This window comes from Coregonus clupeaformis, chromosome 18, assembly GCF_020615455.1.
Source record: "Coregonus clupeaformis isolate EN_2021a chromosome 18, ASM2061545v1, whole genome shotgun sequence".
Taxonomy (NCBI): Eukaryota; Metazoa; Chordata; class Actinopteri; order Salmoniformes; family Salmonidae; genus Coregonus; species Coregonus clupeaformis.
In genome coordinates this window covers 5,320,272-5,332,138 of record NC_059209.1, presented here as the reverse complement: position 1 = coordinate 5,332,138, position 11,867 = coordinate 5,320,272, and the positions used below count along the sequence as shown (strand labels likewise).

General features: G+C 43.5%; 1 long non-coding RNA gene across 1 annotated transcript; it reads right to left on the bottom strand.

Moving 5' to 3' along the window:
* Nucleotides 1–180: 180 nt before the first annotated feature.
* LOC123493100 lies at nt 181–4,542 on the bottom strand. The gene is made up of 4 exons (XR_006661979.1): nt 4,473–4,542; nt 1,524–1,609; nt 1,348–1,427; nt 181–216 (listed from the first exon to the last, which is right to left on the bottom strand). It is a non-coding gene; the product is annotated as an uncharacterized LOC123493100 (long non-coding RNA).
* Between the last annotated feature and the right edge of the window lie 7,325 nt (nt 4,543–11,867).

Genomic DNA, 11,867 nt, shown 5'->3' with positions numbered 1-11,867 from the left:
TGGTTCTGGCTTCTCTTCCTCCTTCTTCGCAATCTCTTGCATCACTCCATCTTTCTTTTCCTCCTTCCCCTCTTGCATCACTCCATCTTTCTTTTCCTCCTTCCCCTCTTTTATCACTCCATCTTTCTTTTCTTCCTCCACTTTCTTTAGATCTTTCTTCTGTTCTTTCACCTTCACGTCCCTCAGGGGCCTCTACCGCTCTTCTTCTCCTGGAACCTGAACACACAGCCAATCAGAAGACAGCACATAATGATGATGATGATGCAACGTGAATCCTGTGTAGCTCAGTTGGTAGAGCAGGCGTTTTGCAACGCCAGGGTTGTGGGTTCGTTTCCCACGGGGGGGCCAGTATGAAAAAATATAAAAATAAAATACAATGTATGCACTCACCAACTGTAAGTCGCTCTGGATAAGAGTGTCTGCTAAATGACTAAAATGCCTAAAATGTGAATAAACGCAAACCTTGATACTCTTTAGTCAGGTTATATAACACTAGGACGGCACCAAAGGTAAACGACAACACTACTTTGTCAGGTTTATAACGCCGAGGATATAAATGACAACACTACTCTTTGCAGGAATAACGACTAGTCAGGTTATATAACAGAGATATAACGACAACACTACTCTTTAGTCAGGTTATATAACGACAACACTACTCTTTAGTAAGGAATTTTATAAGGGAAAATATTTGTTTTGGGAATTTTCATAATACTTTCAATATCATTAATTTCCATGTTGGTTCTATTCCTGGAAATGCCCTTGTTCGAGCAAAGGATCCCAATTTCAAACTCTCCAAAAAAGTGTTTAGAATTCTATAAACTGGCAATAATGAATATTAACTGACAAAATATTGTGTGTAGTTTCTTGCAATAGCCCTCTGGGATTTTAAAGAATATTTCTATCAAAACTTTGATTCCTAAAAAGAGGTGTCCAGAGATTGTCAACTCCCTCAGATTTGTCTAAAATCCTAAATGAATCAGGAATGAGCAGGGGCAGCTAAACCATAAGGACCCCTTTTTATGTCCTCATTACATGTAGTGCAGCAAGACCACTCATGGTCTATAAAGTTCAGAATGTTCTGTACACTCAGTGTATATATTTCAAATTAATATTAAGACATATTTGTGTGGGGGGAGTTGAGATTGTCCCATCTTTCAAGTATCTCTGAGCTCTGAAACAGCAACATTTTCTCTCAGCCTCATGGCAAAATGTGTAAAATAGCATGAGATTAGCTATAAAACACATTTTTCTCTGCACCATGGCAACAACCCCCACCCCTCCGGAACTGCGCTACGCCACTGCTATCGTACTGCGTTGTATTGAAGGGAGGTGTCTAGTGCCGACCTGAGTCTTTATTGAGTGTCTTGTTTGTCTTCAGCTTGGTCAAGACGCTGTCCTGGTCTCCATAAGACTTCACATTGACTCTACAGGAGAGAGGAGGACACACAGTTCATGTATTCACTAGGCACAACAACACAGCTGATTTGATCCCTCTCACCCACACAGACAGACAACCCTACCTGAGGTTGTTGGTGTCAATGAGGAAGAGGAAGAGGGGCTCATCGCTGTTTTGTTTGCTGAGTGGACACACCTCCGTTTCCTCCGCCTGGAGAACAAACATTACAACACAACCTTTATAAGCATTACCCTACCATAACCTTTTAGAAACATTACTACACATCCTTCTATAAGCATTACCTTACCATAACCTTTTAGAAACATTACTACACATCCTTTTATAAGCATTACCTTACCATAACCTTTTAGAAACATTACTACACATCCTTCTATAAGCATTACCTTCCCATAACCTTTTAGAAACATTACAACAACATTCCATTAGGCCTATATGAATCCTACCTTTGAAGCACATCTCATGAACAGCAGATCCTTATCCTTTTCCTTTCTTCCTGGGCCAATCAGATGAGCCTAGACCTACTGTCAAGTTACCAGGTTGCTAGCTAACATGACTCAACAACCTTGTTTGTTATCAAAACAATAATAAGCGGTACGGGAAAAGTTTTTTTTTTTTTTAAACGGCTCGTGACATGGTTTGTGAAATTATATCAAAATGGCGTAGGAAGAAAAAAAGTTGCTCCAGTAATATGAGTCATATTTTGAACCGCTTTGATCTAGAGAAGCCGTTTTCTTTGCTGTAAAGCTGCATGACTGTTGCGGAGCGGTTTTTCCTCTCTGGGATCGCTACGAGGCAGCGAACTTGCAAAGCCTATCAGACTGGCGTGGCCTGTGCTCTTGGTTATACCAGGGATGAAACCATACACAACGTATCATCTTTGCTCGCTCTGCATACTGCTCCGATGTATCAGATGTACAAGTGTTACAGCAGAAGACTGATCTGGGTCTGCATCCCCTCTTGCCATCATGGCTACATTATATTTAAAGAACTGATGGAGGAATAGATTACAGCTGATATTCACATGAAAGTGAAGTGGATATTGTTGGATCGGCACATAAGAGACTAAATGTGGTAGCATCATATGAAACGGTACTATGGTATTCTAAAATGTTGGTATCATGATGTTTTGGTACCGTGATATTACCGTGGTACCGTATATCGTGCAACACTACTACTGATAGTAAAACATAATGTATCACCTAGTATATCTACTGATAGTAAAACATAATGTATCACCTAGCATATCTACTGATAGTAAAAACATAATGTATCACCTAGCATATCTACTGATAGTAAAACATAATGTATCATGCTCTATCTACTGATAGTAAAACATAATGTATCACCTAGTATATCTACTGATAGTAAAACATAATGTATCACCTAGCATATCTACTGATAGTAAAACATAATGTATCACCTAGCATATCTACTGATAGTAAAACATAATGTATCACCTAGCATATCTACTGATAGTAAAACATAATGTATCACCTAGCATATCTACTGATAGTAAAACATAATGTATCATGCTCTATCTACTGATAGTAAAACATAATGTATCACCTAGTATATCTACTGATAGTAAAACATAATGTATCACCTAGCATATCTACTGATAGTAAAACATAATGTATCACCTAGCATATCTACTGATAGTAAAACATAATGTATCACCTAGCATATCTACTGATAGTAAAACATAATGTATCACCAGCATATCTACTGATAGTAAAACAATGTATCACCTAGCATATCTACTGATAGTAAAACATAATGTATCACCTAGGGATGTAGCTCAGTTGGTAGAGCATGCTTTGCAACGTCAGGATTGTGGGTTCGATAAAAAAAAAAATGTATGTGCTAACTGTAAGTCGCTCTGGATAAGAGCGTCTGCTAAATGACTAAAATGTAAATGTAGTATATCTACTGATAGTAAAACATAATGTATCACCTAGCATATCTACTGATAGTAAAACATAATGTATCACCTAGCATATCTACTGATAGTAAAACATAATGTATCATGCTCTATCTACTGATAGTAAAACATAATGTATCACCTAGCATATCTACTGATAGTAAAACATAATGTATCACCTAGCATATCTACTGATAGTAAAACATAATGTATCATGCTCTATCTACTGATAGTAAAACATAATGTATCACCTAGCATATCTACTGATAGTAAAACATAATGTATCACCTAGCATATCTACTGATAGTAAAACATAATGTATCATGCTCTATCTACTGAGAGTAAAACATAATGTATCATGCTCTATCTACTGAGAGTAAAACATAATGTATCACCTAGCATACAGTGCATTTGTAAAGTATTCAGACCCCCTTCACTTTCTCCACATTTTGTTACGTTACAGTCTTATTCTTAAAATGGATCAAATCTTTTTTTTTCCCCCTCATCAATCTACACACAATACCCCATAATGACAAAGCAAAAACAGTTTATTTTTTATTGTGCAATATCTATTTAATTACTATGGACTTCGATCTATGTAGGCAGGTAAACATGCCAAAATTAAAACAGGATGTATTTATTGATGTATCAAGATAAAATATTGTATTCAGGCAACATATGAGATGTGAATGGGCAACATTTAATTCCAAAGTGAGAGTTTATTTTCTCTCGCTTCAGAACAAATAATTTCAATACATTTTGCATCGTTTTTTCGTGGTTGCGTCATATTTCTGTTCACACTTTCCGTTGAAGTATCGATGCATGCTATAAAATATGAACAAACGGAGTACGCATCCAGAAGTGCCCTCCGTGCTCCGCTTCGCATACTTTGATTTGGACTCATACCCCGACCCTCCAGTGATCGGAGCACGGTAGATTGCATTTTGAGAAACACCCCAATGTCTCACACAGTAGCCTATATCTTACCTCCCTATCTACTGATAGTAAAATGTATACTATGGCATTGTTGAATAGTCGATTTTGATTGGCTGGAGGGCATTCTAGAGCGTGCACTCATTTCAGATAACAGGACAGTTGCAAAAGTGATTTGATTTGATGAGATCTACTCACTGTGTAGGACAGGACTCCATTAACACGAGACTTGGAGAGACTGAATCCCACCTAGAGAGAGAGCGAGAGAGAGAACAATGATACAATTCACTAACTGGAGACAACACAGCCAGAGAGAGCAAGCTGCACACACCAGTTGTTCTTACAGGGTGCGTTGTCCTCAGGCAGTGTCAGGGAGAGAACGTTGACGTCCAGAGTTCCGTTGGCAAAGAAACCAAAGGTGTTGAGATGAACCACAAATCTCCTGTCATTCTGAAAGAGAGAGAGAGAGATGGGGGGGAGAGAGATGGGAGAGAGAGAGAGAGAGAGGGAGGGATGGGGGAAAGAGGGAGAGGGAGGGGCGAGAGAGAGGGCAAGAGACAGAGGGGGGAGAGAGGGCGAGAGAGAAATGACGGGGGAGAGAGGGCGGGAGAGAAATGGGGGAGGGCGGGAGAGAAATGAGGGGGAGAGAAATGGAGGGAGAGAAATGGGGAGAGAGAAATGGAAGGAGAGAAATGAGGGGGAGAGAGGGCGGGAGAGAAATGGGGGGAGAGAGGGCAGGAGAGAAATTAGGGAGAGAGAGAAGGTGGGAGAGAAATGAGGGGGAGAGAAATGGAGGGAGAGAAATGGGGGAGAGAGAAATGGAAGGAGAGAAATGAGGGGGAGAGAGGGCGGGAGAGAAATGACGGGGAGAGAGGGCAGGAGAGAAATGGGGGGGGAGAGAGGGCGGGAGAGAAATGGGGGGAGAGAGGGCGGGAGAGAAATGGGGGGGAGAGAGGGCGGGAGAGAAATGGGGGGGGGGAGGGCGGGAGAGAAATGGGGGGAGAGAGGGCGGGAGAGAAATGGGGGGGAGAGGGCGGGAGAGAAATGGGGGGAGAGGGCGGGAGAGAAATGGGGGGGGAGAGAGGGCGGGGAGAGAAATGGGGGGAGAGAGGGCGGGAGAGAAATGAGGGGGAGGGCGGGAGAGAAATGGGGGGAGAGAGGGCGGGAGAGAAATGAGGGGGAGAGAGGGCGGGAGAGAAATGAGGGGGGAGAGAGGGCAGGAGAGAAATTAGGGAGAGAGAGAAGGTGGGAGAGAAATGAGGGGGAGAGAAATGGAGGGAGAGAAATGGGGGAGAGAGAAATGGAAGGAGAGAAATGAGGGGGAGAGAGGGCGGGAGAGAAATGAGGGGGAGAGAAATGGAGGGAGATAAATGGGGGAGAGAGAAATGGAAGGAGAGAAATGAGGGGGAGAGAGGGCGGGAGAGAAATGGGGGAGAGAAATGGAGGGAGATAAATGGGGGGAGAGAGGGCGGGAGAGAAATGGGGGGAGAGGGCGAGAGAAATGGGGGGAGAGGGCGGGAGAGAAATGGGGGAGAGAGGGCAGGAGAGAAATTAGGGAGAGAGAGAAGGTGGGGAGAGAAATGAGGGGGAGAGAAATGGGGAGAGAGAAATGGAAGGAGATAAATGGGGGGAGAGGGCGGGAGAGAAATGGGGGGAGAGGGCGGGAGAGAAATGGGGGAGGGCGGGAGAGAAATGGGGGAGAGAGGGCAGGAGAGAAATTAGGGAGAGAGAGAAGGTGGGAGAGAAATGAGGGGGAGAGAAATGGGGAGAGAGAAATGGAAGGAGATAAATGGGGGGGGAGAGGGCGGGAGAGAAATGGGGGGAGAGGGCGGGAGAGAAATGGGGGGGAGAGGGCGGGAGAGAAATGGGGGGGGGAGGGCAGGAGAGAAATGGGGGGAGAGAGGGCGGGAGAGAAATGAGGGGGAGAGAAATGGAGGGAGAGAAATGAGGGGGGGAGAAATGGAGGGAGAGAGGGCGGGAGAGAAATGAGGGGGGGAGAGAGTGCGGGAGAGAAATGAGGGGGGGAGAGAGGGCGGGAGAGAAATTAGGGGGGGAGAAATGGAGGGAAATAAATGGGGGGGAGAAATTAGGGGGAGAGAGTGTGGGAGAGAAATGAGGGGGAGAGAAATGGAGGGAGATAAATGGGGGGAGCAAGGAGTGAGGTGACATTTGTTATGAAAGTATGAAAACTGTAGGATGAAAACATCAATGTGGCAAATGGATCATGAGAACACTCAGGCTGTAGTTAGTGTATCTAGCTTTTGTAGCTATCTGAATGCTTTAACATCTCAGCTGATGTAACGTTAGCCAGCTAGCTAACTGACCATTTTCTAGTTGTTAAAAATCAGACACATTAAAGGTTGCCTCGCTAGCAGGCTATTTAATTAGCTAGCTATGTAATTAGCTAATAGCAGCTAGCAAACAGAGTTGCAGAAATCCCCTGACGTATGTGCTACACGTTAGCTAGCTAGCTTAGGTATGGCTGAAATGGGCAAATGAAAGTTAGCTAGCGTGATGCATTTTGAACAAGTTACATTTTTGGAACTTTACTAGCACTATCCCCATTTCGTATATTATTGGCTATAAGTACACATTAACTGAGAACACAAACCATTAAGTAACGTTAAAGCAATATTGGTGTTATTTTACCTTTAGGGCGAGTTTGTGTCTTCTTGCTTTCGCAAAAGACCAACACCAGTACGAGCACAAAACCGCTAAACCAACGCCTCCATGTCGTCCCATGGTAGCTAACAAGCTAGCTAGCCGGCTGGTAATATGTTACAAAACTAGAGTATACCCCTATTCACTACAGAATAAATTATATTCCTTGATAACAAGTGAAAATAATCAATTTTCCAAAACTATAAAGCTCCCCTAGTTCACACTTCCTGGTCTCATTGCTACTTACACGTCATCAGGGTAACGGGTGACCACTCTGCTACGGCGCCCCCAACCGGAGGGAAGGTATATGACGGGAGGAAACTGGAGGGTTTGATCCCACACGATGTTCTGTTATCCAGAACTGAATATCGTTTCTAGATAAATATTTAATGTTGAAAATGCATCAGTCTGGTGCAAACTGAACCAAGTCAGTTAAATGATGATGATGGTGTTGTTGATGATGACTGCACTTTGGGGATCTGGGACCAAAATAATCTCATACATTTTGTTCTTTCAAGGAATAAATGATTTAATGAATGAATGCGATACATGTGTTTATTTAGGGAAAGAATGTGATGAAAATGTTAAAATAATAAAACATGTAGTGCATTCAGAAAGTATTCAGACCACATTTTTGTACGTTACAGCCTTATTCTAAAATGGATGAAATAAATAAAAATCCTCATAAATCTACACACAATACCCCATAATGACAAAGCAAAAACAGGTTTTTTGAAATGTTTGCAAATGTATTAAAAATAAAAAATAGAAATCCTTATTTACATACGTATTCAGTCCCTTTGCTATGAGACTCAACATTTAGCTCAGGTGCATCCTCTTTCCATTGATCATCCTTGAGATGTTTCAACAACTTGATTTGAGTCCACCTCTGGTCAATTCAATTGATTGGACATTATTTGGAAAGGCACCCACCTGTCTATGTAAGGTCCCACAGTTGACAGTGCATGTCAGAGCAAAAACCAAGCCATGAGTTCAAGGAATTGTCCGTTGAGCTCCGAGACAGGATTGTGTCGAGGCACAGATCTGGGGAAGGGTACCAAAAAATGTCTGCAGCATTGAAGGTCCCCAAGAACACAGTGGCCTCCATTATTCTTAAATGGAAGAAGTTTGGAACCACCAAGACTCTTCCTAAGAGCTGGCCGCCCGCCAAACTGAGCAATCGGGGAGAAGGGCCTTGGTCAGGGAGGTGACCAAGAACCCGATGGTCACTCTGGCAGAGCACCAGAGTTCCTCTGTGGAGATGGGAGAACCTTCCAGAAGGACAACTATCTCTGCAACACTCCACTCCTCAGTAAAAGGCACATGACTGGTTGCATCACTGCCTGGCATGGCAACTGCTCGGCCGCCACCGCAAGGCACTACAGAGGGTAGTGCGTACGGCCAGTACATCACTGGGGCCAAGCTTCCTGCCATCCAGGACCTGGTGTGATGGTGTGCTGAGCTTGTAGCTAAATACCCAAGAAGACTCAAGGCTGCAATCGCTGCAAAAGGTGCTTCACAAAGTACTGAGTAAAAGGTCTGAATACTGCAGCTGAAAAACATCCCCACAGCATGATGCTGCTACCACCATGCTTCACCGTAGGGATGGTGCCAGGTTTCCTCAGACGTGACGCTTGGCATTCAGGCCAAAGAGTTCAATCTTGGTTTCATCAAACCAGAGAATCTTGTTTCTCATGGTCTGAATGCCTTTTAGGTGCCTTTGGGCAAACTCAAAGCGGGATGTCATGTGCCTTTTAATGAGGAGGCTTCCGTCTGGCCACTCTACCATAAATGCCAGATTGGTGGAGTGCTGCAGAGATGGCTGTCCTTCGAGGGTTCTCCCCATCCCACAGACGAACTCTTGAGCTCTGTCAGTGACCAAATCATGTGCCTTTCCAAATCATATCCAATCAATTTAATTTCCCACAGGTGGACTCCAATCAAGTTGTAGAAACATTTCAAAGATGATCAATGGAAACAGGATGCAACTGAGCTCAATTTCGAGTCTCATAACAAAGGGTCTGAATACTTATAAGGTATTTGTTTTTTTCTTTTTAATATATTTGCAAAAATGTCTAAAAATCTGTTTTCACTGTCATTATGGGGCATCGTGTGGAGATTGATGAGGATCATTTTTAAAATCCAGTTTAGAATAAGGCTGTAACGTAACAAAATGTGGAAAAAGTAAAGGGGTCTCCTATCTTTAGAACATATTCTGGGCGTTCTGCCAGATGGTCCTAAAGAGGGGGTCATGTCGGCCCCTCCCCTCATATCTTTACCAAGCACAGGCAGGAACCAAGGATTATTTATGACACTAAAACAAGATTAACATTTTCAAGGCTCTCTTTTCACATGCTAAAATTTTCCATCACAAGGCATTTATAAGTTATATTCTTCAGGAATCAATTAAATATAATTCATTTAAATCCCAGATTGCTGCTTTAGGATAAACACTTTTCACTACATATTTATTTGGAAGCCACTGATTTGATCATCTCAAGTCTATTCGATCTTCATGGACAGATGGACGGACAACAGCAGTAGGAGCTGCAGGCCCAGGATGCTGGACCTGGACAGGAGCTGCTGGTAGTGGTACCACAGGCCCGTGGGGTTGGACCTGGACAGGAGCTGCTGGTAGTGGTACCACAGGCCCGTGGGGTTGGACCTGGACAGGAGCTGCTGGTAGTGGTACCACAGGCCCGTGGGGTTGGACCTGGACAGGAGCTGCTGGTAGTGGTACCACAGGCCTGTGGGGTTGGACCTGGACAGGAGCTGCAGGTAGTGGTACCACAGGCCCGTGGGGTTGGACCTGGACAGGAGCTGCTGGTAGTGGTACCACAGGCCCGTGGGGTTGGACCTGGACAGGAGCTGCAGGTGTACACATAATACATTTTACAACACATAACCATTATCATTGTTTGTGATGAGGAGGCCATCAGGGATGAGACTAATATAACTAGAAGACTTGATGAGAACATTTCACAATCATCATTTAATAACAGCAACACCCGTAATTCTACTTCTATTCCTAATGCTACTACTTCCACCTGCACCACACCTTCATTTGAGTTTAGCTCTACATTTCCGTTACCTGGCAACCAGATAAATCCGTTCCATTCATTTTCAGTACTGCCCTTTTCTTTCAGAAGAAGATCAAACTCTTTAACAACAGTTCGCAAGAACAACTGAAATGTGGGGAAGTAGTTTTAATCGGACTGGAAATCCACAAATTCTGCTGTCTGGAACACAAAAAGCACGAGTCAGTATCTACGATCTTACATGTAATGTGAATATACTGAGGTCACAGCTAAATAAATATCTAAAGTTGTAATCTCTTCATGGCTTATAGATATTACTGTTGGGTTGATCCTATATCCATGTGTAATATTTGTGGAGAGAATGTATGGTTTGTTCGGGGTTAGATTGCAGTGAGGAGTTGTTTCAATCAAGGTCTCTTTGTCTCCATTCCTTGTCTTCCTCTCATCCTGCACCTTGAGAATCAACAATGGACAGATAAATTGTGGTTCAATCAAATACATGTTGCTTGTAGGTCATATGTTTTCATCACAATACATATCTGCTTTGTTAGTTTCAATCAGCTGTGCTTACTTTAGTTTTCCTTGCATAATGGAACGAATGAAACAGTCACAAAAGTGCAAACTCAAAGCTAAATCAAGCACACATCAAGTACTTTGACGTAATTACTTGACTCTGGTTTGATTTCAACTAGTATATGAACATGCATTCTTGAGGCACAGGGCACATGTTATTGTTTCCATGTTGTGCGTTTGACACTGCCAGCTTGATGGAATTCCAGCCAGATAGAAGTGGGGTATGAAATGTTATGCTGACCTCCCTGATCACAACATTACTGGGAAGCAACAACACATTCAGGATGGACCTCTCTTCAGGGACAAACAGTTGGTGGAATAACAATATAGTATAGTATAGTATGCCATTTAGCAGACGCTTTTATCCAAAGCGACTTACAGTCATGCGTGCATATATTTTTTTTGTGTATGGGGTGGTCCCGGGATCGAACCCACTACCTTGGCGTTACAAGCGCCCGGTGCTCTACCAGCTGAGCTACAGAGGACCACAAGCCCCTGAATAGGGGAGATGGGAGCATCTTCTTCATGGACGTTGCCATAAGCAGAGAATCCAGTGATGTTTATTATGATGTGTGTTTCTGTTATCTCAAGAGGATGGATAAACTCAATGATGTCATCAGTCACATGGGCTACAGACAGGAAGTCACATCCACCACCTGGGAAAGAAAGAGAACATTTAGATCTTTCTCAGATATATTACAATGCAAATAGTCCGGGTAGCCATTTGATTAGCTGTTCAGGAGTCTTATGGCTTGGGGGTAGAAGCTGTTAAGAAGCCTTTTGGACCTAGTCTTGGTGCTCCGGTACCGCTTTGCCGTGCGGTAGCAGAGAGAACAGTCTATGATTAGGGGTGGCTGGAGTCTTTGACAATTTTTAGGGCCTTCCTCTGACACCGCCTGGTATAGAGGTCCTGGATGGCAGGAAGCTTGGGCTCAGCGATGTACTGGGCCGTACGCACTACCCTCTATAGTGCCTTAAGGTCGGGAGGCCGAGCAGTTGCCTGATGCAACCAGTCAGGATGCTCTCGATGGTGCAGCTGTAGAACTTTTTTGAGGATCTGAGGACACATGCCAAATCTTTTCAGTCTCGTGAGGGGGAATAGGATTTGTCGTGCCCTCTTCACAACTGTCTTGGTGTGTTTGGACCATGATAGTTTGTTGGTGATGTGGACACCAAGGAACTTGAAGCTCTCAACCTGCTCCACTACAGCCCTGTCGGTGAGAATGGGGGCGTGTTCGGTCTTGAAATGAATACTTACCAGAATGAATCTGACAGTGTGGGAGGTGTAGTTGGCAGACAGACTTCAGAGGGCAGTCGATGT